The 27498-nt window shown below is 41.6% G+C and overlaps 1 protein-coding gene across 7 annotated transcripts in view; it reads left to right on the top strand.

Moving 5' to 3' along the window:
• Positions 1-7856: 7856 nt before the first annotated feature.
• Positions 7857-27498, top strand: part of tanc2b (tetratricopeptide repeat, ankyrin repeat and coiled-coil containing 2b) — a 265575-nt gene continuing 245933 nt past the window's right edge. For 5 of the 7 annotated variants that reach the window (XM_049562630.1, XM_049562624.1, XM_049562623.1 and 2 more), the window contains exon 1: positions 7858-8316. The gene's annotated coding sequence lies outside the window, so the exon portion shown is untranslated. Of the gene's footprint in view, positions 8317-27498 lie in introns of all 7 variants that reach the window. The other 2 variants (XR_007448045.1, XM_049562620.1) reach the window with 1 other exon arrangement.

The following is a 27498-nucleotide window of genomic DNA, read 5'->3' as shown; positions in this document are numbered from 1 at the left end:
TGTGGGAGAGGAGGAGATCTTAACAGGTCACCTGACTCCTCCTTCTCTCCAGATTCACTGGACAATGTATGAAATGTGGGAACATGTGAGGCAGCGGTGGCACCTCCCAGGAAGTCGTCCGGAGCCTCAGCACTGGAGGGACGCTCAGAGTCTGCGGTATCCTCAGTGTTTGTTTTTCTGAAAAGGTGTTTCATCTGGCCAAATCTCCTCAGGAAGCCTCGGCTTTGTCTTTGCTTGCTCGCCTCCCCTCCGGTGGATCCAATTAATCCTCTGTCTTTCGCATGCTCGGACCTGCGCTTGTTGTGATACTGCGCAGGGTCCGCTTTGTTGCCTTGGTAAGAGGAGATGCAAAAACACAGCAAAAGATATCAAACCTATTGGCTCGTGTTGAAACACAGCAGATATCAAATGACAGCTAATGAAACGGCATAGGAGCTGTAAAAATAAATGGACCTAAAGGTAGTGAGAAAACTGGCCAGTTGTGTGCTGCTTTATAACCTGCAGCACAAAATGTATCCTCGAAAACTTACATCTGGATGCCAGGGGGGCCTCTTCTCTGTGGGGAATCTTTGAAGTCGTTGCCAGCTCTGCAGTCATGCTCTGGGTTCCACTGGAGACAGCTTGAAGGCAGGACACAGAGCCTTTATTCGATGGGCTCCCTGGCTCAGACGAAGCACTTTTCCCAGAGCTGCAGGGGGGGCGACTGCAGGTGGCAAGCAAAGAGGTTTTGGAGTGTACATTTGTGTGACTTAAGAGGGGCACTGGATGCTGCTATACAGAAACTGTGGTATGAGTATGTTCCACAGATGGGGTAGTTTCTAATCATGTGGTGCAAACTCTTGCTGTGGTGTTGTTTAAGTTGTTACCTCTCAGGTGTGTCCTGTGTCACCCCTGTATCTGCCCTCTCTTTCCCCCCTCGATCCTGACTCTGACACATTGAAAAGAGGCAGTGAGACAGTGGATGGCGAGGACGAATGTTTCAGCACCCTGACCCTCCCAGTTTTGAGTACAATGCTGAAACACAAAGTAGTTTACAGTGTCAGGGGTTTAATTACAACAAAACAGATGGCAGCTAGCCCGAGCGGAAGAACCTTTGAAGGCGTGAAACAATCCTGGGAAAGTAAGTCTGTAGCAAAGTGTAACACCTGTGTTCACCAGCAGGTGTATTGACTGTGTGCCATGTTGTTCTCAGTATACTTAATGTTAAATACATAACGTAACAATGCTCAACTGTAACTCTTTTCCTAGACCTGGACTAACCAGTAGGGGTACTAATTTTTTGGGCGCTAATTTGTTATATGTCATAAAAACAAAAGTGAAATAAATCTAATTAATGTTATGTATTCATGTTTTATGTTTTTTCAACTGGGGAGACCTGAGGCAATTATAATATTTCTAACATTAACTCACTTGAAATACACTTGTCAGTATTCCATATAAGACACACATGAGCACTAATTAATAATACCATTGATAAACTTGCACTAATAAGCACAATACTATTAAATTTAATGCAATAAGTCATACAAAAATAAGTCATAATATACAATTAAATAACTTTAAACCCACTTTACAGACAAACTGACAATACAAGGAACTTTGACATTTGTCAATATCTAATATTGCTTGAACACATATAAAACACATTGTTTAATCCAAAGTATGTACAAACACATTTATTTTCATAAACCGTTTTGAAATACAATTTTAAATTTAGATTTAGTTTTTTTTTTGTTGTTGTTTTCAGCAAGAATGTAAATTCTTAGAGGAAAATTAGCCAAGTAAACCCGTCTGATTTGGAAAAATGACATTTCTTATATTTTATATTTCTTCATATGAATTTAGCTATTATTACTCTGTAGCCTAGCGTCCTGGGTTCGCGTAACTGAATAATTAATAAAACAATAAACAGGACAGAAGATAGTGCACTAGCTCCAAAGGCAACCGTTGACCACTCATTTTCATCACAACAAAACTCTTACACATTAATGAACCCCCTAAAGCAGCAAAATGTCACCCCATAACTTTCTCTGCCCTACGGCAACTCAAGAGGGACAGACAATATAAAAAAAATAAATAAAAAAAACCCAGTCTGCTACATTAAAGGGATAGTGCACCCAAAAATGAAAATTCAGCCATTATCTACTCACCCATATGCCGATGGAGGCCCTGGTGAAGTTTTAGAGTCCTCACATCCCTTGCGGAGATCGGCGGGGGGGAGCGGCTAGCACACCTAATGGCAGACGGCGCCCCAGACTAACGTCCAAGAACACAAAATTGAATCCACAAAATATCTCCATACTGCTCATCAGTAGTGATCCAAGTGTGCTGCAGCCGCGACATAAAATGTTGTCACATGAACTCTGTTTTCAGCCTCACTGTAGCCTGTAGCTCTGATTGCTTCTCTGTGCTCAGCGCTCACGTGTGCGCGCTTGCGCGAAACCAGCGTAAGTATGAGCTTTGCTCACCCGTGTTTACATCACGTGACACGTGCACCGTAGGGAGAGACAATGCAACCACAGAGCTAAAAGATAATTTGCACTACGGTCTTTTAGCAAAGGACAGCCCAACATGTCTGAAGACTTTGAAACTGAGGAGGAACAGCATTTCTTTGTTGAGCCGTATTTGTTTGAGCCCGAGTATACGGACGGAACTCAGGCTACTGGACGAAGCAGCCGCCGCAGCTCATGAGCCTAACCCTCAGTCAGCCGCAGAATACCGGAGTCGAGCACTGGAAACCTGGTGGTGTAGTTGTTTCAAATGCAAAGCAATGCCAACGGATGAGGAAAGTCTTTGCTGCTCAGACTGGGAATTGGCGATGCCTGCACTTGAGAATCTGGACATCAGTACTGACGAGGCTGCTGCTCTTCAGAGACCGTGCATCACCGATCACCCTGAGCGTGGAGCACAGAGAAGCAGTCAGAGCTACAGGCTACAGTGAGGCTAAAAACAGAGTTCATAAGACGTTTTTCAAAACAACTTTTTATGTCGCGGCTGCAGCACACTTGGATCACTACGGATGAGCAGTATGGAGATACTTTGTGGATTCAATTTTGTGTTCTTGGACGTTAGTCTGGGGCACCGTCTGCCATTAGGTGTGCTAGCCGCTCCCTCCGCCGATCTCCGCAAGGGATGTGAGGACTCTACAACTTCACCAGGGCCTCCATCGGCATATGGGTGAGTAGATAATGGCTGAATTTTCATTTTTGGGTGCACTATCTCTTTAAGTGTCCGGGAGAATACTCGATTCTGATTGGCTGAGGCGTGTCAGTTAAAAACTGATGCTGTACAACTACAAAGTAGTTCCGGGGAAACTGCCTGTTCACCATTCTAAATTAATGCGCCAACTACTTAACAGCCCACGCTTGTATCAAATATGAGTAAAAGCCCTGACACACCAGGCGACGTTTGGCCGTAGGTCAAAGTCGGGCCGTTGGTGGGCGTTTGCCGCCACGGTGTGTCCCTCGCCGTTGGCCCCCGTTGGCATCAGTTGGCCTGTCTTTTCCGCCATTAATCATGTGGAGGCCGTCGGTGAATAAAATCACTTTGATTGACAGTTCAGCCAGCGAACGAGAGGAGAAATGGAAGTGAGAAATGTAAACCAACAGCTAAAGACAAAAAGGAGTGAGGTAGAAACAAACTTGTTATTTAAGGTAAGACAATTTTTTAAACTATTGAGCTCTTAATCAGAAACATTTCCTGGTGGTTTGTGTAATTGTCTCCTGACACACGGTAATACTGCTATTTTCTTTCAACACTGGATTGTGCTGTTAATATGCTAACTGGCTAACTACCCTCAAGACCGTCTTCCGGTTTCCTATTTGAATGGCAAATACAGACGGCCGCCATAGTAAGTTGAAAATAACATCAACAATCTGACCCTTTTAGAGCTAAAATTACATTTATTAACAACATAAGAGACTGATTCAAACCAGTTATTTTTGACAAAAACTCCACACTTGTGTTTTCTGTACCGGTTTAAGATGAAGGAAACATGATGATCCATTATGACCATTAATTATATTACAACAATATTTAACACCAGTGTTACAAATTTAACTTACGTTTTAAGACAAATCGATGTTAAAGATGATGTCAGTTGAAGTGAAACTGGGGTTGTAGTTGTAAATACCACCACAGATTCGTTTCCATGGAGATGTGCGTCGCGTTCACATACATAGAGATGTGTATGACAAACGTGGATGTAACATTTTATTATTTATTTTAAAGTTAGTTAGTTAGTTTCTTACTTCTTGTTGTGGCCATTGTATTATTTTAGGAACTGTTATTTACTTATTTAAGAAGGGAGAGATGGCTGGGATGTGACTTTTTAACTTTATTTCTTATTTTGACCCCCCCCAGGGGTACAGATATTTTTCCCTCAGCCTCCCAAAGCTCCTTGCGGGAAATGCCACCATAAATTAGTAATTAGATTTTTAAAACTTATCCTTCAGTGTTTGAAAACTGAAATGTATAAGTTAAAGATGGAATCCTGAAGTTGAGAAAAGCTTCGGGTTTCCACTCTGAAATAGCAGAAATAGCTCAGATCTGGTTATGTTTTTGTTTTTGAAGGAAGCGTTCCTAGCGCATGATGTGTTCAAGTACCTTCTGAAATGTGAAAATCCGATGATTTGTTTCAGTAAATTAATTTTGGTGATTTTTAAAGATAACATGCTTTCAAGGTTTGGAAGGCATGTTAAATAATGGTGGTTTAAAATTAAAGTTTAAATTTGTATGATATTTCCTGTGACTTGTCAAACAATGACTTGGTCCCACCTCTGCCTTTTAGTATCTTGCATAAACTCACAAAAGACTAGAAATAATGTTCTTTTTAGGCATTGTACATGTTGGGTTATTACCTCATGGGGCACACATTTTAATACTTTTATTTCTGAATACAGATTTGCATCTGGATCTCTGCCCCCTCATGACCACATATAACTGATAACAGCACAGACTCTCTGATCTCTCAGTCTGCCATTAGCATAGCATCTGAGAGTGGTTTAAAGATACTAACATCACACATATAGCTGTGCCAGAGGAGCCGGAGCTCCAGTAGATTAGCAGAAGATCCGGGGCCAGGCTTCATTGAGTCACTCCCTGGCTCCCCACGACTCCGCTGATCTCCCCGCAATCTTGTGTTAGGCCCCATTAATCTCACCTCCCCTTGCAGTCTGTTAAAGGCAGCGTGGGCTGTGCACTCACCTTTACTGTTTTCATTCTTTATATACAGACAGAGGGAAAGTATACGCGAAAGGCAGAGGTAGAGAAAGCTCTGGCAGGATTTGATTCAATGCCAGTGGAAGCATTTCCAGAAGAGAGCGGGGGGCTCAACCACTTGGCTATCTGTGACCACCTCGTCCATCACACTCCCTGACACACACATGCACACACACATGCACCCTGCACCAAAGCCAGTTTCCATGGCCACCCTCAGGTATTTCTCATTACCGTTTGCAGAGAGGGAACCTTTTAAGTAGAAATATGTCCTTTGGTGGCCTTTTTATGTCTGCCAACCAAAGGAGATATATCGCTTACAAGTTGAGATGTATGATGTTGGCATGTCTTAATCCTGGCAAGTGTCCAATGGGGTAGCAAAGGAGGATTAATTTATATCTTAAAGACTGATTAATCAGGGGTTTACTCTAGCACGGCAACCTTCTTTAGATGTAATAGAGAACATCTTCCTCCCACCAGCAAATTAATAATTGAAAAGCCTGACCTTAATGAAATGATGAGTGAGCACTGGAGATAAAAATACACATAGATTACACACAATAAGACTGGAAAGGGGGTTGTTGATATGTCTTGAAAAAAGAAAACGTAGCTGATTGGTTCTTGCTGCAACTGTATGAATATACCAACCCTCACATTTAAAGCTGGGGTAGGCAGTTTAATTTTGGCTGTACTGGGCAAAAATTTCTTCAATTAACTGTGAACATGTTATAATCAAGTGGACTGAGAGGAATCTAGACTTATGTTCCTCCTCTTGGCTGTTTTCAGGCTTTAGTAAATCTAGCTTGTGATGGGAGACTTTGGCCAATCACAGGTTGTTTCAGAGAGAGGGCAATATCATTTGCCATTCTACAAATGCAGATGTAGGTTCCCTTGGTGAAATCCTGATTTAATGGCGGAGAATCCTGCAGAGAAAGTTGTTATTCGAGCATTGGCAACTGCCTACACTGCAGAACAACTCAAAAAAGGCAGATGGACCAACAAAAGAACGCAATAAAACATGTAAATATCGTCGAAGCGTTTCAGAGATAGAGCGAAAATGTTGCTAATAGTTTAGCTTTCTTTTAACTGAAGCTAAGGCTCACGGCTGAAGCTTTATGCTCATGTTTATGTAGCTAATTAGCGAGAGCCTTGAATCACAGTGTGACCCCCTCCTCACTCCCCACGGCCACAGATCACGTCGCCAGTAGGAAAGTGGGAAGCGGCTCCAGAGACAGACCCTGAGTCAGCGGTTGCAGCCACCTGAATCAAGCCAGCGCAAACCCTAGACAGCCCCAGCTCCCTGCAAGGTGAGCAAACTTTCTGTTGCTGCCTTTACACAGGCTAGACCTGGCACCACTTCTGGCCACAAACCTGCTGTGACACTGGCTGAATTTGAGCCTCTGCAGATGCCGATTGAAGGTCTATCCTCCAAGCTGCTGCCTGCTTTCCTCCTTGTGAAGCAGTGCGCAGTGGTGGGGAGCTAGGCGGAGGGGATGGGTCTTTTCAAATTCTGCCTTTTTTTGTGCCTTTTCCAGATGTCTGCCTAACCAAGTTTCAAGAGGACAAAGGTCACAAAAACAGTGGGTGCAGCAGTGTTTTTATGCACATTCTGCACAGGGTGTAGGAGAACGTTTACAAATCAGAGTTGAATATTCTCAGCAGGAACTAAAAAAAAATGTCTGTACCTGTGCAGAAGCCTCATAAAGTTAACCCCAAGTCACTTTACGGAGGCAGCTGCAATAAAGGGCTCTATTGCTACCTAAGTTTATATCTGAACACTGGTTGCGAGTTAATCACAAGATAAGAGACTAAGTGGATTACAGCTAATGCCAAGTTTTAATTCACTCAGTAATCAGTAAGAATCAGCCCTAATGTGGCGGTAAATTATAAAAGGTATACTTAAGCTATGGCCACCCTTCATTATAATAACAACAAACTACAATATAATCAATAGATATTGTTCTCATTTTTTAAATTGCATTATTGCATATTAGTGTAATTGTGATACATTGAATTGATGCCTTATAGATTTAGGTCTGAGGGCCATTAATGCCACAATCAAGCACGGTGTATAGTTAATTTTACCCTATGCAACACCCCTGATTGTAATTCTGGCTGATAGGTAATTTTATTGACTGATCGAGGAAGAGGTCAGGATAATGTCTGACACCGGCCAACCTGTTCTCCATCTATCATTTCAAAATGTCAGGTGCCATGATCAGCAGGGGAGATGAATTGAGGTTTGATTGGCATCGACCTTGTTTCCCTTGAATAATTATGAATGATTTAGGTATTAGTGCCTTATTTCATCATAAATAATTCATTAGTACTGCCTTTCCACCCCCACTGTGTTTGCTCCTGTGCTCCGGCTGCTCGCAGGGGAATTCAGCTGCGTCAAGCCGGTCAGAGAAAAACAGATTGATACCGGAAATACGGCAGCGATGACCTTAAAAACGTAATACATAAGGATGCATTTATATTTGTTATGCTTACCTGTATTCATGAAGTATATTTGGATTTTTGTTTGCGCGCTTTACGCAACGCAATGCAAACTGTTGCAGCTGTTAATGGTTTTATTTTGAAAGGTAGCACCGGAAGTGTGATATTTGAAAGGTTTAAGTGACTTGACACAGTGATAGGCAGGTCAGCAGCGCTCCATGTTGCGGCGCTGCGTGGCACTGGGCACCGACTGGCTCTGACTGCACCACACACACATGACTTCAGTTGTGAATGGCCCCGGCACTCGGCACATTTGGCGGGCGGGAAGAAGCAGCCGTCAGTCCGGGCAGAGCTACCTGCTGCAGACCGTGCTTGCGCCGCGTACACCCATGGGTGTCGCTACTGTGACCGTCTCCTGCGTTTGGACTGAATGTGGCAGCCGCGTTGATCGGTGCAGTTATTTTCAGAGTCGAGCTATTTCGGAGCGATTGGAAACGTGCAGACTGCTCGGGTGATTTGGATTGAGGAGCCGCACGGAGCGCTGCAGCAGACACGGTACAGCACCGGAGCCGCAGCAGCAGCAACAGCAGCAGCAGCAGAGGAGGCACGGGTGTGATGCCAAAAACTGGCCAGAAAAACAAAGGTTCAAGTCAAGGAAAGGTAATCAGCCCTTCTCTTTTTACAGCAACTTCTGCTGTGTCTCAGCTGTGCCTGTCTGCAGTTTAAAGTTTATTTGGTTTTTACATGTAATGTGTGTGTTATAGGTGTCAGGCTCCTGCAGCAGCCAGTCTATAACCTATAATGCCTGTGTCTTGTTGCTGTTCATAGGCAAAGCCCAGTCAGCCAGCTAAGCCAATAAACACCCCCAGTAGTGTTTAATCAGATAGACTTAGCTGCTCCTTTGTACACAATAACAAGCATTTCTTTTGTCAGCACACAGCAACATGTGCATGACTTTCATTTTAGAACTGTTCAACACATTGTTGTGTGTTTCCTCTCTCTAACATTATGTTGTTTATTGGTGATGGTCATTCATACATGTCGTTTAAAGAGGGAGGCTGCCACAGAATTTGCAGATAAACAGATGCCTTGCTGTATCAAACAGTGTGAGTTGTTGTTAAGGTTTGTGTGTTAATTTGTGCACATATAGAGTTACCTTGTGATGGTGGATGTACTGTAGGTTACACATAGAGGATAGTCATGCTGTACGCAAGGATGGACTAATGAACAGGCCTACTGGGCACGCGTCCAGGGGCTTAAAGTGTCAGGGGCCCCCCTGGCCTTCACCTTCAAAATGTCACTCAATTTAGTATGTGCCATCCAGGAAGAGTCTCACAATGACCACAAAGAGACATAAAATGACTACAAGGAGATAAAAACTGCTGCAAAGAAACACAAAATGACCACTAAGAGACTGACAATGACTACAAAAAGATGCATAGCAAGACCAAAGAAACTGAAACTGACTACAAAGAGACACAAAACTACTCAAAGGAGACGCAAAACAGCCTCAGAGAGACACAAAATGACAACAAAGGGGCACATAACAACTACAAAGGATCTCAAAATGACTACAAACAGGAGCAACACAACCACAAAAAGACTGAAAATGACCACAAAGAGGAGCATAACAGCCACAAAGGATCTCATAAGGATGACAGAAAAGGGCAAAATAACCACAAAGAGACTGAAAATGACTGAAAAGACATGCATAGAAGCTACAAAGGACCTTAAAACGACTACAGAAAACAACCGCAGACACAAAAAACTGCAAAGACACACAAAATGACTACAAGGAGATGTGATGCAACTACAAAGAGATTATAGATCACTGCAAAGAGACACAGAATAACCACAAAGAACCACAAAGACACTGAGAATGACTCCCAAGACATGCAAAGCAGCTACAAAGAGACTCGAAACGATTACAAAAAGGGGCAGAACAACCACAAAGAGACTGAAAATGGCTTCAAATAGACGCAAAGTAACTAAAAAAAGATTTAAAATGACTACTAAGAGACACAGAATGACCACAAAGAGATGCAAAATGACCTCAAAGAGATGCAAAGCAGCTACAAAGAGACTCTACATGATTACAAAAAGGAGCAAAACATAGACGAATAATCTACAAAGAGACACAAAATAACTACAAGGAGATGAAACACAGCTGCAAGGAGACAAAAAATGACCACAAAGAGACCCAAAATGACGCATATCAACTAAAGAGAATTCACAACTACAAAAGGGGCACAACAACCGCAAAGAAATACCAAATGACTACAAAGAGACACAAAGTGACTACAAAGGGAAACAAAGTGACTACAAAGAGACACAAAATAACTACAAGGAGATAGAGATGCAGGAGACAGCTGCAAAGAGACAGTAAATGACTACACAGACACACAAAATGACCACAAAGAGACTGGAAATGACTACAAGAGACAGATAGCAACTACAGAGAGACTCTCAATTACTACAAAAAGGAGGAAAACAACCACAAAGAGACACAAAATGACTATAAAGGCACAAAATAACCACAGGCAAATAAACTACAAAGAAACACAACCACAGAGTGATGCATAAGGACTACAAAGAAATGCTAAAGCAGCAACAGAAAGAGACTAAACAACTTGCCCTTGTGAAGCAGAGATGGTGGGGCCTTCTGCGTGTCTGTACCCAGGGGCCTGTTGTCTCATGATCCGCCCATGCCTTTATGTGTAACCTATATTCAGCGCCTACAGTCTGAAGGTATAAGGGGGTTGCCCACCCAGACAACAAACTGTCCATAAAGTGCGGAGATTTATATGGAAGAAGCTGTTCTTACTTGCTTAGTGGCTTCAGGCCAGCACCTACCTCACTCTGCACAACCTATTATCTGACATCTGGTCCTTCTCGACAGGGTCTTATGTGGTAATAATATGTTTCAACAAAGACTGTTAATCTGTGTAATGCCTGTTGTTTGGAAGGGGAAAACGCTTATTTCCCTATGATCACCATTCAGCACTTCATATGGATGGAGTCTGCTTTGGATGGGGGATGTGATAGGATGTGAAAACCTTGGAAGTTGTCTTAGATGTTTCTCAGTTATATGGATAGGATTAAACATGGTGCAGATTTGTGAAATGGCAAAACTGTCACAGACCAAAAAAATGTCATTTTAAGGGCTTAGTTTACACACACTCTAAATCGCAAGCTATGCCTTTATGGCACCCAGAGAACTGCTGTGATAAAGCATTTATCAGAAAAATAGGTCTGCAGACTGGTAAGATTTGGGATCCAGTACTCATGGTTTTTGTATGAGGCTGGAGATGACTGCTATCTCGCTGTACTTTTTTATTCAAGTTCTTGGTTGTCAGCTCGGCTCGGCGCAGATAAAAGACAGTCATCCTCAAAGCGTTCTCTCATCACATCAATGACATGCACTAGTTTTGCTTCTCCCTACTCCTGACACACATCTGTGAGTTCACAGTAAGGAGGTTTTCCATTATGAGATCATGATGTTTTTCTTTTTTAGTCGACCAGCCTTAAACTCTTTTGTCTTACTCTGCTTATCTGCTCACGGGGGGGTTAGTGACAAGGCCTTGTTTTCCACAGTCCGAGCCAATGCGGGCCCTCCCGTCACGCTCACTGACAGGCCAAAGGTCAAAACTAAAAAGATTCTGCTGCAGTGAATGGGCGAAGGATTTCTCTCCAACTTAAGTTGACAGAAGACAGCCTTTGGTTTCACGCTGTACTTATGAAATGCACAGTATGAATAAAACATGCCTCAAATCTTTGAATCAAAACTGATACTAAAAGTAGGCACTCTAAACTCACAGTGCCAGTATTGCACCAGATAAAATGTAATTTATTGTTGAGAGCAAAATCGTTGTCATCAATTATGCAGACCTAGTTAAGTGGCAGAAATTCAGTTTACACAGAACAGGAAGTCTGCGTTTGTGTCTCAGTGGTCACCCCGGAATAGAAATTAGTCCATATTGTTGATTTCGGTTATTTTTCTTCTTCCACTGAGTATCTGTCGGGTATCTGTAGAAACATCCATCAATCCAACTAGTATGGAGACAATTTAGTTTGCGTAGCACTTTTGATGTTTGAAGAGAAGCATTTCATTTGTTTTCTGTTTCCATCTGACAGTCAGTGTTTTTTTTTTTTTTTTTTAAGCTTGGCCAGTTCCCTAACCAAAACCATGTGTTTATTATTGTTACCATGACAACGGAGCTACCCTAACCGTAACAAAGCAGCCATTAAACCCAAGCTAACATGTTTCCTTAATTTTAAATAAGTACTTATTTGAGCCATGCTGCAACGTCCAGGGACAAAAAATGAAGCAAATGCAGAAGTGCAAAAAACTGCAGTTCCTCTAATGGCCACTTGAGGCTGACTCCAAACGCAAGTCAATCCCCATAGACCCCCCATGTTAAAATGCCCAACTTTACAGCAGATAATAAACATGTTTACAGCCTTGCATGACAACCCTTACCCCCTCCTTTTAAATTTTATTACGGCCTACAGTTACGCATAATTAAGGATGGGCTGCTTTGAGTGACAGGCTGTCTGTGAGACTTCAAAAATCCAAGATGGTGATGGCAGAAATGCTAAACTTGAAGCTTCAAAACAGGAGGCCACAACCCATTAGGTGATGTCACAGTAGCTATGACCCTTATTTTATACAGTCTTTGATTTGAACTCAAGCCTCGATCTTTCCCTTAGCCTATACGTTTTTTCAACAGCGATTTGTTGTGGTTTTGGAAGGCACTGATCCCAGTCTCAAATACTGATGCTTGGTCAGTGGCCCTTGGCGTCAGATATTGACACAGAGGCACCCTTTAGTGGCAGTGTGAGACGCAGCAGGTGGCGGCATGTTTTGACGCTTTAAGTACCTTCCAGATAAAGAGCGATTAAGTCCGCATAGGTCGGGCGGGAGGGGAAATGGATTGGTCAAACAAACTCTTGAGCCTGCTAAAACCAAAAGTCAATCAAGATGTTGTAGTAACAACATAGCGTGCTAGTCTGTGTAGCATGCTACACTTGTGACGTAGGTTACGTGACATTGCATTAAGTTAGTAACAAACATACTTATGTTGTTTTAAACCTAACCACATACTCTTGTTGCACAAACCTAAGGCAGTAAAGCTAAAAACAGTTGGTTTTCAACCTACATTTTAAGTTTGTTTTGAAAAGAGGCTGTTTATTTTGAAAATACAATGCATGTAATGAGCGTTAATTGACACACACTGCCTGAACGTACAAAACCGACACTGGATGGGTGTATAGTGTGTCGTAGTTTGACATTGAGGGCAACTGACCAGTCGGCGGTATTTGATGAGTTGGGAGTGCGAATGTGAGTGCACAGATGATCAGATTAGAAAAAGCTTCTGCATGTTGGAGGTCGGAGAATTTGGTACAGGGAAAGAGCCGTTGTAGGAGACACTGACAGTAGTCTTGATAAAGCTTAATGTAATGCAGCCACAGGACATTTTTACATAAGAGGTGAAACTCACTTTTTCTTGACCGGAAAATCTCTTACTTTTGTTCGACTGTCGCTCTTTTCACCTAATCCTACCGCTGAGGTGTTCAAGTACATTCTTACTCTGTGGGTCACTGAAAGTCATTCTTGGAAATGTAGAAAATCACTGATTTAAATCAGGAGTGGCTGAGGCAGTCTGAGAAGAAGTGGCTACATCAGAGAGGCAAATTATAGCTCTTTGTCATAAAATAATAAAATAATAAAATTATGGATTGATATTGCGTAGTATAGTTAAAGTTTAAACTCTTAGGTTTTCCTTTGAAGTGTCACCAGCAGCTTTTATAGACAGCTTTGCATATAACCATACAACTAACAAACATATGACACTGCACTTTGAATTCTGTAAAGTGGTTGGAGTAAATTAAGAGATGTCTAACCACACAAGTTTGACTGCTTTTTAAGATATGAAGAAGTCTGTAGTTTAATGAGGTATAACAGCTCTTTCGCTGTGCGTCTATGACCGAGCCGGGCGGCACTGGGTGTCGCTTTCTAAATCTTATCAGCTCTGAAAATGTGAGATTGTTTCCCGTACAGGGAATAAAGGTGTCGTCCTCGGGGATGTTTTGATTCATTTCCCTGAGCACTGAGGGAAATGGCTCTCTTTATGCTGCTTTAATCAGGAAAAGCAGTCAAGGAAACCAGGAAAGCCTATTGGAAAAAAATGCTTGGCTTTTTAGTTTTTTATGTATACGTGCATGTATGTGTGTGCTGCAGTATGAATGGCGTAATCATCAGTTTAGAAAAAAATGCAGTGTAATGGGAATTAAAATTGATATTTCTGTCATAATTTATTTCCTCTTTTTGGCCTGTAACTCAGCTCCAAGCCCCAAGAGTGGGCAAGGCAGTCGTGTTATAAATGCAAGGCAATGGGAACCACAGCTAAGCGTCACACACCAGTAGAAATTCACACCAGCAGCTTTAACATGTTGAGAACTCTGCGGATGAAGATATCCGTGATAGTCTGTAAAACACTCTGAAATTGCCTCATTTGGAAGAGACAACTGTGCGCTGAACTCCTTTAATGAGGGATGGATTCTCCTCAGGCATGTCCCTCATTTCGGTGTGGCCCTTTGATTATGTAATAATGATGCGAAAAAGGCGTCTCCTTAGCGCCTCATTCTTTCTTTTTAGTGAATGGAACCGGAGGTAAAGCCGAGGCCGTTTCATCTTGGCTTCTCGGCTCCACTGTCGGAGGAATAATGCTGTGGTTAGCCGCTGCTACCCTTGTGTCTCCTGTACTGCTGGGAGTCAGTGACATTCATTGAGTTCTGATGGGTACATTTTGACTGTTTCTCACTTACTTGTCGCACACCGCCTTTGACTAGATGAAGATTTTGATGTTTGTGTTAGGAATCAGCCCTCTCTTGCTGCAGTTCAGCCTCAGACAATTGAGGTTGTTCTGGGGTATTATTTGTCGCAAATACCACTTCATATAGCTTTCTGTGGCTTTGAAGAGCGCTTTCAGCAAAACCACGACAACACTGTGACAGTATCTTGAATATTTGTACGAGAAAGGTCTGTGATTTAGAAAGAAAAAGCCCAGCCAGGATAGATTTTGGGAAAGGTGCTGGTGAGACTGTTTTTCTTGTACATGTTGTTGCCTGTTTCTCTTCAAAGGAGTTGTGTATACACCTTAAAAAAAAAAGGATCCAGCAGCTCAACCAAAAATACAGCGCAGGATCAAAGTGCTTCAGTGTTTTCATTTGCTACATACAAGGGAGGCTATTATGATATGTAGGCCTAGTTACGGTTTCATAACAATAAATGGGAGCACTGCATCAATTTATTATAACTTGAGGTTTGAGATTCTTTTGCTTAATATTTTAGTCTGCCTGCTTTTCACAGCATTGTGTTTTGTATATCTGGCAGAAGCATGTGTTCAGTTGCCATGAGTCGTTGCTTACAGATCATTAAAGTAGCAACTGTTACCACGTGTCCCAAAAGAGGAAGTGTGTAATGAATAAGATCTGCTGTTTAAAATCAGGAGGGCTGTAGAGAATTTATAAGTCTGATATTCATACCCTCCTCTGCTGTTTTCTATACTGCTTCTTCTGGGGTAAAAGAAGCCATCTACATAGGAGTAAAAGAAGCAATCTATGTCAAGCTGGAACGACCATCGTTAAACAGAGGGGGTGGCTTATGACACTACTTATCCGCCACCTACAATGCAGTCTTGGGATCCCTCCCCAGACGACTTCACGCCCATTCACCCCTTGTCCCACCTGACCCTAACGACTCACATGGTGGCCAGGTGGGTCAACGACTCACATTGTGAGTTTCAAGAAACGCAAGCAAGTCCAGTTGCCTACGATATAGCACTTACGATTACCATGACCTGGATGACTGAGAATCTTCACCGACAACTATACTGCTTCTTATTTTTATCCACACTTCTCCATTAAATACTACATCTGATTTATAAACTATGCAAAAAACCTCACTGATTGTGAAATTCTGGGCCGATACTGATGGTTAAATTTGGTCGATAGCCAATACCTATGTTTTGTTATTATTGTTTATTTTCTTTTTGTTTAACCTTGGGTAGTATCACGGTATAACAGTATACCAGGGCATTTAGAAATCCCAATGGTATGATTTTCAGTACCGTCAATAATACACATGCTCATCTTTTTATTAAACGAATATGGTGATGCTGTATTAAAGGGCCAGTGTGTAATATTTGGCATGGTTTATTGTCAATCTGAATCAGAATCTGAATATTCTACCCATTAATATGTTTATACAAGTGTATAATCGCTATAAAATAAAATTCGTTTGGTTTTCGTAGCCTTATAATTATGCTTTTTATATATATATATATATATATATATATATGTATGTATGTATATATGTATGTGTGTATATATATATATATATATATATATGTATGTATGTATGTATGATGTATATATGCATATATATGAATATATATATATATATATATATATATATATATATATATATATATATGTATATGTATGTGTATGGATATATATATATATATATGTTTAGTATATATATATATATATATATATGGATATATATATATGCATATGTGAGAGAATATATATATCTGATATATATAAGAAGTATATGTATGTATATATATATATATATATATATGATATATATCTACGATGGCAGCAGTAGCACTGAAACCCATTCTGTGCATTCAGCCTCTCTTCTCGCCAGTATATCAAACACATGGAGTTCTCATCTGTATGCTCAGCTCAAACAGGTATGGCTCTGGGTCTGTGTCCATAAATGAAACTCTTCAAACGCGAAGTCGTCCAGCTACATAAAGGAGAAGGAACAGCTGAGCACTGCACACATGGAGTTCCTCATCTGTATGCTCCGGCTCAAACAGGTATGGCTCTGGGTCTGTGTCCGCTACAAGAAACTCTTCAAAATCGCGTTCAAAGTCGTCCATTGCAGCTACTATAATCCGGAGATATCGCTAGGCTAAATTAACAGCTGAGCTCTGTTTACCGACTACACTGTCAGTCAGTGTGCAGGCTGGAGATTGGCAGAGCAGAGAGGGGAGGGGGGTCCCCCCACACTGTTACGCCAGAAGAGTCAGCGTTTGTGGACAGAGTTTTTTACCCCCTGGAGTGTTACCGGAGTTTCTGGAGTGCTCAAATAAACTGGCCTTTTCCCCGAATGCTCCTCTGGTCTCCTGCTTGTGAGGGATTCATTACAATATTGTAACATGGCTTAGATTTCTAAATAAACATTCACCTCGTCGCTAGATAGACCTTGTGATGATCCCTGTGTCATCTAGGGGTGTGTCTGCTGTGAGTGTCTCAGGCCTGTCTCTCCCAAGCTGCCTTGATTGCAACTCAGTGCACCTGGGCCCGGTGCACTGAAGCTGATAAAAAGCTGTGGCCACTCATTCACTCACCCTCTGCTCCTTCCTACAGGCAACCACTCTGGTCTGGTTTGGTAATGTTTTAGTTTCTTTGCTTTGACGCACTCTCCAACACTTACACATACACATTCTCCCACACCCATCATTTAATACTCACACATAGTACTGATATCACTGACATTCACACTCCATATGTTATTCTTATTTAGTTATTTGCTAATTTGGTCTAATTTGGTTTGATTTGCTTCCAATAAAATATCTTTCGTTAACCGTTCATCATGGTGTGTCTCTCTTTTGTTATGGCCACTTGAGCCGGGTCGTAACAGACCTACTCCTGAAAAACCTGTGCGCAAGGCTTTTTGTCCCTACGAGGCCACCATCATTTACCCGACGGGAGGGGTGAGCGAGTGAGCCCTGCAATCTAGAATTTGACCACTGATGTCACTGTTTTCAACCCATTTTACACACTGGCCCTTTAAGGATGTATTAATGTACAGCATGAGCCACCATCAACAACGACTATGAGTTGTGGGGATAACATTACAGGACTCTTAACAGCCGGCCAGCGACAGCAGAGTGACAACAAGGAAAAACGGCATCTTTTCACAACTGCCCCAATGAATTAAGGGTTTATTACGACAAAACTAGAGGTAGTGATTATTGGAATAATTAACTAGACATCTAACGAGACTAACAAAGACTGCTTTGGTGAGTTTTATATCTTTTGTGTCCAGTTTGATTTAGCTGTGTTTTAACAATGACTTAACAAGGCAGTTAAGCTGTTAGTTTTAGTTTGATGAAAAAGATAAACTTCAATTCAGAAGGTGTGCGGTGGTATTTCTCTGTTTAACAAGGAGACTAAGTTTAAGAGTAGCCTACCTTTGTTTATTATATTTAAACATTTCAGGCAACTACTACTTGCAATGCACCATTCTGCAATGTTTCAAAAACTTGGCGGTTCACACCAATGCAACCTGATGTGACAGTGTATCATCTCTATGCAACAACTCTCTGTACTTCCGTTATGATTTCCAGCTTTTCAGGTTTATTTTGTGGCTGAATATGATTTGTAGTTCTTAAAATATGACAGAGGATAGTGATAGTGAGATACTGGCTACAGCTGCATTTGACGGAAACAGACGGCTCGGTGGGGACGGAGCACTGGCTGCGACAAGTGAACACGCCACTTTGACTTGACCAGCAGACTTGCCTGAAGAAACAAGTGAAATGCTTCGTGTTTTAAAACCAGCCGCCAGCGATTTGACCAGCTGAGTTGTACGTGACACCATCAGCCGGCTTAAGTCAAGCTCAGACCACCAGTTCACACTGCTGCAGCTTTTCTCTGCAATGTTCTAAAACGGTTTCATCTCCTCGCAAATCTTTGGTCTGAACTTGGCTCAAAAGAGACCTTCCGAAGTTGCCAGTCAGGGGTGGGGGTGAAGGGGGTATGAGCTATATGAGACACATCATGATGATATCATAATTTACCTTAGTACAATAATCATTTTTACTGAATAGAGCTTGAACACATCATAAAGTAACTCAGTGCAACCTCCGTCAGCTGTTAGTTTCAGCCACCAGCTGCCAACAGCTTACAGCTAACGTTAACTCACTCTCAACATGGATTTGTTGTTCACGATGTCGCATTACCAGGGAAACAATAGGGTGCGTCTCCTGACCTGTCTCTGTTTTTCACAGGTTTCCTATCGTTACCACTACAACAGGACGCCGTTAGACTCGAGCCATGCTTTTTAGCCTGTGCAAAATTGATGTGACACAACAGGAAAACGTCGGCGACTGCCATCTGTGAATGTCATCTTCTTAGCTGATGGCTCGATGGCAGTCAACAGCCAGCAGCCAATATCGATGTTCGGCTAATAAATCAGTGCATCACAGGCAGGAGAAGCATATATGCACGAAATAACAAGATGAACACAGGTCACAGTTCACTGTGCTACCTTCAAAATATCTACCTGTGGAAGCCAAACATCAGAACTAATAAGACTACTGCTTCTACTAAAACTAATCCTGATCAAACATCACAATCAGAATTGACTTACTGGCACAGTGTGTTCTCTTTGAAAACAGTGGTAAGCCACTTGGTGGGAATGGAACACAGCTGCTGGCTCAAGTGGCCTGTGAATGCCCCGCAGAAGAAATTTAAGTGGTGCTCTTTTGTTTGGATGCAGAAAATTATCTTTAAAAGGCTTATACGACCTGAAAGATGCTGACATGTAACAACATGCTCAGACTGATGTATTTGTTTGAGACTAGAAGCCTGTTCTCGCTGAGCCTGGGAAGTCATTTCTACCCATTTCCCCTTCGTTTGCACTGATATATTTCATATTGGCAGTTACTGCTGTGACTGGAGTCTTTGGGCTCACTGCTGCATTGCAGCTTTAATGAAATCAACTTAATCACTTCTCTCCGGACAAGTGGAAGTGTTACATGCATTCCTTTTATGTGTGCTGCCTCTTAAATTACACGACATTACCTGATCCTGCCAAGATGGCTCGGATGTTAGATAACAGAGATTGGCTGTGCGGCCGTATCCAGTCAGTCTGCCACTCAAACTTTCCTCCTGGGAGCCGAAGATCCCCGTTAGCCTATTAGGCAGCTGCTTGAGCCGACCCCAGCTGCTGATGGCAGATGAATGGCACAGTATTCATCAGGCTTGGAAGCTGTGTCTCTGAGCTGGAACAACAGCTATGATATCCACAACCTTCACCTTGCAGTGTTGGGAATAACCAGTGACCTCTGTTAACCCCCCTCAGTTTTTGTGTGCATAGTTTTACACCACTGGCTCTATAAAATAATAGACGTAGCCATTGTGACATCACCCATTGGTTTGTGGACTCCTGTTTTGAAGCCCCAAGTTTGGCATTTTGTCACCATCTTGGATTTTTTGGAGCCAGAAGTAACCATGTTTGGATGAGAGGGTGAAGCTAACCCTAACCATAGCTGTTAGTTTGTTTAGCACGGTACATCGATTTACTGCAGTAATGATGATAATAATAATTCAAAACCTTTATCACTGGACCATATGAGAATTTAATTTGAAAGGACAGACACAGGAAGTGGCCACACTCAGCAGTCAGACACAAACCAATCACAGCCCACATATATCTTTCCCTTCTGTAAATATTCAGTCTGATAAATACAGAGAAGTTGATCATGTTAGTGCAGGGCTACCCAGAGCTTTACATCTGTCCCACAGACGATAGGCCTACACACTTACAGACAGCTCCTGGAAGAAGATCAGCTCTGCACTCAGGGTCTCAGGTCAACAGGCTGTGCGATGCTTGTTAAGGTTGCTTAGTAACCTCATCCACAACCTGCTGCTGTGCTCATGAAAAGCTGGCACAGAAAAGGCACAAGAGGAGCACCCAGCGCCCGACCTCATGTTTTCCAGGTGGTTAAAGTCACAGCATGTGTATGGCCCCTAATTTACTGGGCTGGTACCTGCGGTTGTTACACAGGCTAGTTAATAGCGTGTTGGACATGCTACCAAAAATATATGATTTAATAATTAAATTATTATTGTAAACATGGGTGACTAGTCGACTAATGGCCTTAAATGATTACTATTAGTCGACTGTCAACAGATGACACCAACCTGTCACTCAAAGCGTCGTTAATTGTGTATAAGCCTTAATAAAATGTAATCATGAATGTTATAATTAGCTATAGAGGCCAAAAGGCTGTAAACATGTTTATTCCTTTTGTAAATTTGGGTATTTTAACATAGAGGGTGTATGAGGCTTGACTCGCTCTTGGAGCCAGCCTCAAATGGTCATTAGAAGAAATGCAGTTTTTGGTACTCCTGCATTGTCTTCCTTTTGCATCCCTGGAGGAAGCCGCTTGTTTTACACCCACCATATACTTTCCTCATCTGTCTCCTTCTGTGCAGTCATCATCCAGCACTTGCTCTCATCCTCCCTGTTCTTCTCACTCACAACATCTGGTGTCACTATTAGCAGACTACCAGCAGGGACTTCGCCTTCCATGCTGAAAGCTGTGCATTTTAACTGCGTGCTATAATGGGTTCAGCTCAAGACAAATAGGGTTACCACCATGTCATCTGCTTAATGCTCGCGCATTGACACTGCTGCTGCCAAGGCTTTTTAAATGTGATCTGTGGGCTGGCGTGAAGTTGTCAATGAAACACTAGTGCTCTGTCATATCTAAATAGCTCCACTGTTCCTCTGTATGTGGTGCGCAGTAAGTGGTGGGAGATGGGCCTCCGCTTTGTGATGTGAAGTGCCATTAATGGGTTAACTCCATTATAATTTGCCAGGCATTTGTGTGACTGTAGAACACAGTGGACACGTTGTTGTTAATACAGCTGCCTCCATTGGCTTTGTGTGCTAAAACAGGGTGTGACGATAAGTGTAGGAGTGTAGGGGAAAAGGATTTTATGAAAAGTAGCGCTGTTTTGAGTCGAGGCCAACACTGTCTTCAATGATACCCTTTGTATTTAGGAACTCCAATAAATAAAAGGCTGTAAATCATAATTCCCAAGATTTAAGGACAATACTTACGTGACAGTAAAGTCAAGAATGCACTTTTAATCTCAAGATGTTTGATATGACCTTGCATCGCTCTGTGGAGTGAGGCAATAGCCAGTAAGAGGCCAGTTCACCAGAGTGGTCATGCTGAGGAAGCTTTACCACCATTGTTTTAGTTATTCACAGTTTTGTCTGCACATTCTGTGAACTGATGACATTAGTTTCTTATCAGTTATCAGGAGGGTAATCTGGGGTTCTGTCATTATGTCTGTGATATCAGATTTATCATTTAGCACCATAGCAGCCAACGAGTGCAGATTTTGATTAAGTCTGCTCAGTCCCATGTCACTATGCTATTATGATTTGATCTGTTATGAAGGTTTTGACAGAAAGAAAAATGTGAATATGTTCTTCGCGTAATGCATTTGAAAACATAAGTGTCTGCAGTCAAAACACTGTGTCGCCAACCCAGTGTTTGTTTTTTATTTCCAATATTGCCTTGTCTGGAAGTAGAAAGTTCCTGATTATCATTGACCACAATTAAAAAAAAAAAACTGTTAAAGCGTAAATTCGGTATTTTTTAACCTATTTTCCCATGTTTTTGTGTCTAAGTGAATAACGGGAACAACAATTTTTGAAATTCATCCAGTACTGAGCAAGACAGCTGCAGCTGGCAGCCTCGAAACAGGCTGCAACGTAACCACCCACTGCATTTTTGTATTGTCAATGTACGTTAGAGATGCACTGATCCAGCTTTTTCAGCATCGATACTGATCCCGATGCTGTGGCTTTGAGTATCAGCCGATACCCGATACCGATCCGATACCATGGTTGACCTACAAAGCTATATACCTTTACATGTAGAACAGAAAAGACTAGAGGCATCAGGCATTGATGACTACACAGTTCTTTCCTAAGATAAAATGAGACAAGATGAAACAGATAAATGCAATGATGAACAGAAATAAACAATTGTGCAACAGCAGTTGAAATAGTGTGAAATACCTCCACACAGCAGATTCTCTCCTTCACTCCATGACATAGCTCACGTCGCAATAAATTTAAACGGAAAGGATCGTCTCAGGTATAGGTTGCATTTTCCGATACCCGATCCATCTATTTTCATGATATCAGGGCTGATATTTGATCCAGATATCGGATCGGTGCATCCCTAATGTACATCCACTCAAAGTGTTTGTGTTTGCCACTGATAGACTCAGATTGTTATTCTAAGTGTCTGACAACATCATGGAAATGATCCCTACAGAGAAAGACCTTTTTTTTTAAGAGTAAGATCATTTTTGTCTAACCAGGTACAGCCCCAAAATCACCATCGCCAAACTCACCAAACTCTATTTTAGTATTTTATCATCGTAAAACACACTTAATACAAAGACAGCAGAGATGAAATAAAACTCGGGAAGTTGTCTTTCTACTGTTCCAACAATCACCCACTCAGGTTCAGTTGAAATAAACCCTTAACCCTATGGGCCCGAACGGCGCATAGTGCGTCCAAATTCACACCTGTTCTTCTCTATGGATCACGTGAAACAGCGGAATCGTAGCTTTCCGAGAAGATCAAGCACTTGTCGGTAATCCAGTGTTTTCACAGCGAAAAAAAAAAGATAAAGTTACACTAAAATTATGTATAACAGCTTTCATACAGCTCTGCACACACATTACTCTTGGATGGATTACTCCCGAATCCAGGGTCGGACAGAAATGCCACGCATATCACATGAAAGTGCAGGAGCAGAGCTTTCCGATGATACCACACACATCATTGTGCTGTCATCCCATCATGCTATAAATACAGATCAAGTGTCTACAAAATAAAAACCTGACGAATTTCTTTACAATCCATTATACAGAGCTTGTTATCAGTCACTTCATATAGTGAGGAATATCATATCTTACCACTTCTTAGGCTTGCGTGTGTTTCTCCCTGTCTGTCCACATTTGTAGTCCGGCTTTCAAGATGCAAATATCTCCATATTGTCCAGTTGACACTCCATCAAACTTTGTATGACAAGACAAGTGCACTTCACTTTTGCGCACCCAGACAACTGCAGCCTAATTATACATGCTGACAGGGCCGAAGTCACCATATACATTGAGGGGGACACGTGCCCCCCCCCACCAATGCCCAAATTGTCCCCCCAATATATAACTGAAACTGAAAAACAAATATTATCTTGGAGGACATCATTGCACTTGGCTGACTATTTTTCTATGATCTTAGATGTAAATATTGCATGTTTCTTTCAGATAAAACACATTTTTGACTTGTGAATGAGTCAATGGAATTTCTTGCAATAATGAAAAAATACTGGCAATCATGTCCGCCTGGCACAAACCACATGTTTTGGACAGCTGTGAAGTGACAGAATGTCCCACCATCATGGTTCTTACATTGCCAGATTCCAGAGAGTCTCCCCTCTTCATATATGGCAGAATATGTCTTCTTCCAACTTGCTATGGTGAGATACATGTAAAAATGTAAGAATTTAATCACACAGATTTGTTTTTTTCATTGATATAAAATTAATATAAAATACAGGCACATAGGAGGACATGTAATGATGGGAAATCTGGTTAGCCCAGATTGTCTAACCAGAGCCAAAAAAAAGTAAAGTAAAAAAAGTAAAGTAAAAAATACCCCAAAAACACCTAGGGCCCATAGGGTTAATTCACCCAGTTAGACATGAAAATATGCTGCCTCTATACACGCTAAAATTACTGTTTATTTAAATGAAGTCCGGTGGTTTGGTGATGGCGATTGTTTTGGTTAAACAAAAAGGCTCTTACTATTTAACAGAAAGGCCTATCTCTGTAGGGATCCTTTCCATAATGTTGTCAGACACTCGGAGTAATAATCTGAAGCCAACAAGGAAGTGCCCAAAACTGCAATTAATTGAATGGCCACTTGAGACTGGCTCCAGAAGCCAGTCAATCCCCATAGACGCCAATATTAAACTGCCCAACTTTAAGGCAGTAATAAACATGTGTAGAGTCTGGTACAAAAACAGTTTTGGTCTCTGTAGCTAGTTTCCTTGTTTAAGACATCTGTACACAGCATGAATTTGTATGTATCTCAGATTCAGATTCAGAATGGATCTCACCAGTTTAATCTTCTCATAAGGAGGAGGAGGCTCATCATTAAGGGCGGGTCACTTTGAGTGACAGGCTGTCCCTTGATAGTGTTGTCGGCTTTAAGTCAGATCCAGCCCTCGTTTCTCCACAGTGCCACCCTCTCATCCAAATATGGTCACTTCTGGCTCCTAGAAACCAAGATACTGACGGACGAAATGCCAAACTCGAGGCTTCAAAACAGGAGGTCCACTAACCAGTGGGTGACTTCACAGTAGCTACGTCCATTTTTTTAACAGGTTTCCTGAACTACACATTAAACTGACTGAGCACTTGCCTCTGCATTATTTTTGTATTGAGAGGGTTTTCAGTTTTTCTGATTCATATAATTATAAACTGAATCCTGTTTACTGTTGATGGGCTTTACGTCCATACCATGGACATTTGACTGTATTTTGTGACATTTCATAATACAATAAGTAAGTAGCAATCAATTAAAACATAATACATGGATTAATATGAGGAAAATTGCAATTAGTTGTGGCCACACTTATTTAATTATTGTTTTGTTTGAATCGAAGATAGAAATATAGCGGTATGCAGGGTTTACAAATTACAGAAACCCATTTGTCAGCTTTTAACAAATGAAATAATGAGATGAAAATTGTACATTGTTGATCTTCTTTTTGCTATTTTTCAGTCCATTAAAATATTTCCGCTGCTTGCTCTTTAATAGACCAAACAAGCAGCCTGATATTTGCAGCTAGCAAGTCCACAAAAGCATAATTTCAAGTTTGTACTTTCCAGGCATGTACTGATAGATTTTATTAGGGGATAACTCAATAACTTAAATGTTGCAAGAGAGGCAATATTACACACCGACCGAGCTTTACCGAACACACTGAATACAGCGCCCACAAGCAGTGCATTTTGACTAAATGAATCAAGTGAAGTGGCCTTTGCTCTGCACATTGTCAGTCTGGAGCCCTGTAATGCTACGTGGCACAGCATGCAGGCTATTTTTAAAACTCCTTTTAGCAAAACTATTGTGTTTTGCTAAAGCCAAGATGGTTTCACTCAGCACACTTGTAAATTTTAAAAAGGAAAGTGCATGCAGATCGAAAAGATGCGCTCAGTTTTTCCCAGTTCAACCAAATGTCAGATTACTGACCACAGTGCTTGCAGCTGCATGGGTTTGTCCTTTGCAAATGAAAAGTCTCTACTTAAGCTTCACTGTGGGATCTACAGCGCTGTACCCCTTGGTGGCACTTAGCGTGATGTAAGGATAATGCACTTTGTCTAACACAGTATTTTTACAGATCCTGTATTTCTGTGTACATGCAGAATATTCCATATGAGATGCTCTTCACAATGCATTTAAGACTTTTTAAGGATTTGCCAGTTTTCTGTGATAAAAAAAGATTGTTGACAGAGTCCATACACAGCACAGGGCTAGTTTCAGTGACTGGTTTTCTTCAACACTGGCTTGTTTTTAAGGTAGGGGAGTGGTCTGCAGCTTAGCCTCCAGTCACCAGAAAATGTCCTTGTTCAGGCATGAGAGTTCATTGTGTTAGCAGTCAGAACATAGAGTCCCCTCTGAGTCTGTCTAAAAATACTCCATACCACCTCTGCCCCAAACTGCACACCAAGGGGCAAGAATAAAGAGGAGCTGCACGAGGCCAGATGAGTAAACATACAAACATGCAGTGCTGAGCAGAGCGAAATGCATTACTCTGCAGTACGCTTTGCAAGAGTGAAATTAAGATAGTACTGTAATTCAGGCAACTGTTGGAGACTCCGAGGTAAGAGTTCGGTCCTCCTGTGTAAACGTGGCAGCTTGTATTGCCGTCTCATCTTCTAAATAAAAATGCAAAACTGGTCTATCAGATGTGTTCTTAGCATGGATCGGCAACTTTTTCTATGATGATGTGTGTCAGTTTACAAAAGTGAAGGTGTGCTAGTGGCATTTGTTGAAGCGCATCTAATTTATTTTCAATTTATGTGTCTGTCTGGTTTTCAGTAATGTCAGTATTTCAGTAATGCGCCTCTCAACAGCTCCTCTGAATCCTGAATATGATGGTGTTGTTATTCGGCAATCCATCAAACAAAAGCCTCCTTTATGTATTCTCCGTCTGTGAATGGTTTCCCACATTTAGCAATACACTCTGAAATTTTATAGCTGCCCCCTGTAGCCTGAGGGTACACAGCATATTTGGCCCTCTTGATTGACTCAGCTTTATCGGACTCATCTTTGAAGTTCTTCTCATGCTGAGTTTTAAAATGAAGTGAACCCAAACTGCTGTCCAACTGGTGGAGACTGCATTTTGCACTCAGATCTTTTACTTCAGTAAAAATAGCAATACACGGTATAAAATAAAAATACTTTGTAACAGGTAAAAGCCCTACATTCAAAATCTTTCTTAAGTAAAAGTACATAAGTATTAGCATCAAAATCTGCTTAAAGTGAACATGGAAACACTTGCTGTGAAAAAGTTGTCTAAGATGTATCATTGCTGGTGTGGCTATCACAAAGAAAATCCGATCTTTTTCCGATTTCCTCAAACCCTAGCAGCCACCAGCAACCTGGGACATGCTGCATTTTGTTTTCCACAGTTCCTTTGGTTATTCCACCATCTGCCATTTCCACTACTGGAGATAGTAACTGCAAAAAACTTACATTGATACTCTTTGGTAACTGGGCATAGCTACCAGGGAAACAAAAGCGCTGTCCTCTTACTGTTTTGGTTGCATTATGGTTGGTGCGCTTCCTTTGTACTGCAAGGTCAAAACAGAACGTTGAAAAGCCAAAGAATTCTCAGTAGGTGCTCCAGCCAGTGCGCTAGAGTGAT

Source organism: Epinephelus fuscoguttatus, linkage group LG20, assembly GCF_011397635.1.
Source record: "Epinephelus fuscoguttatus linkage group LG20, E.fuscoguttatus.final_Chr_v1".
Lineage (NCBI taxonomy): Eukaryota > Metazoa > Chordata > Actinopteri > Perciformes > Serranidae > Epinephelus > Epinephelus fuscoguttatus.
This window is presented reverse-complemented; position numbering and strand designations above follow the sequence as displayed.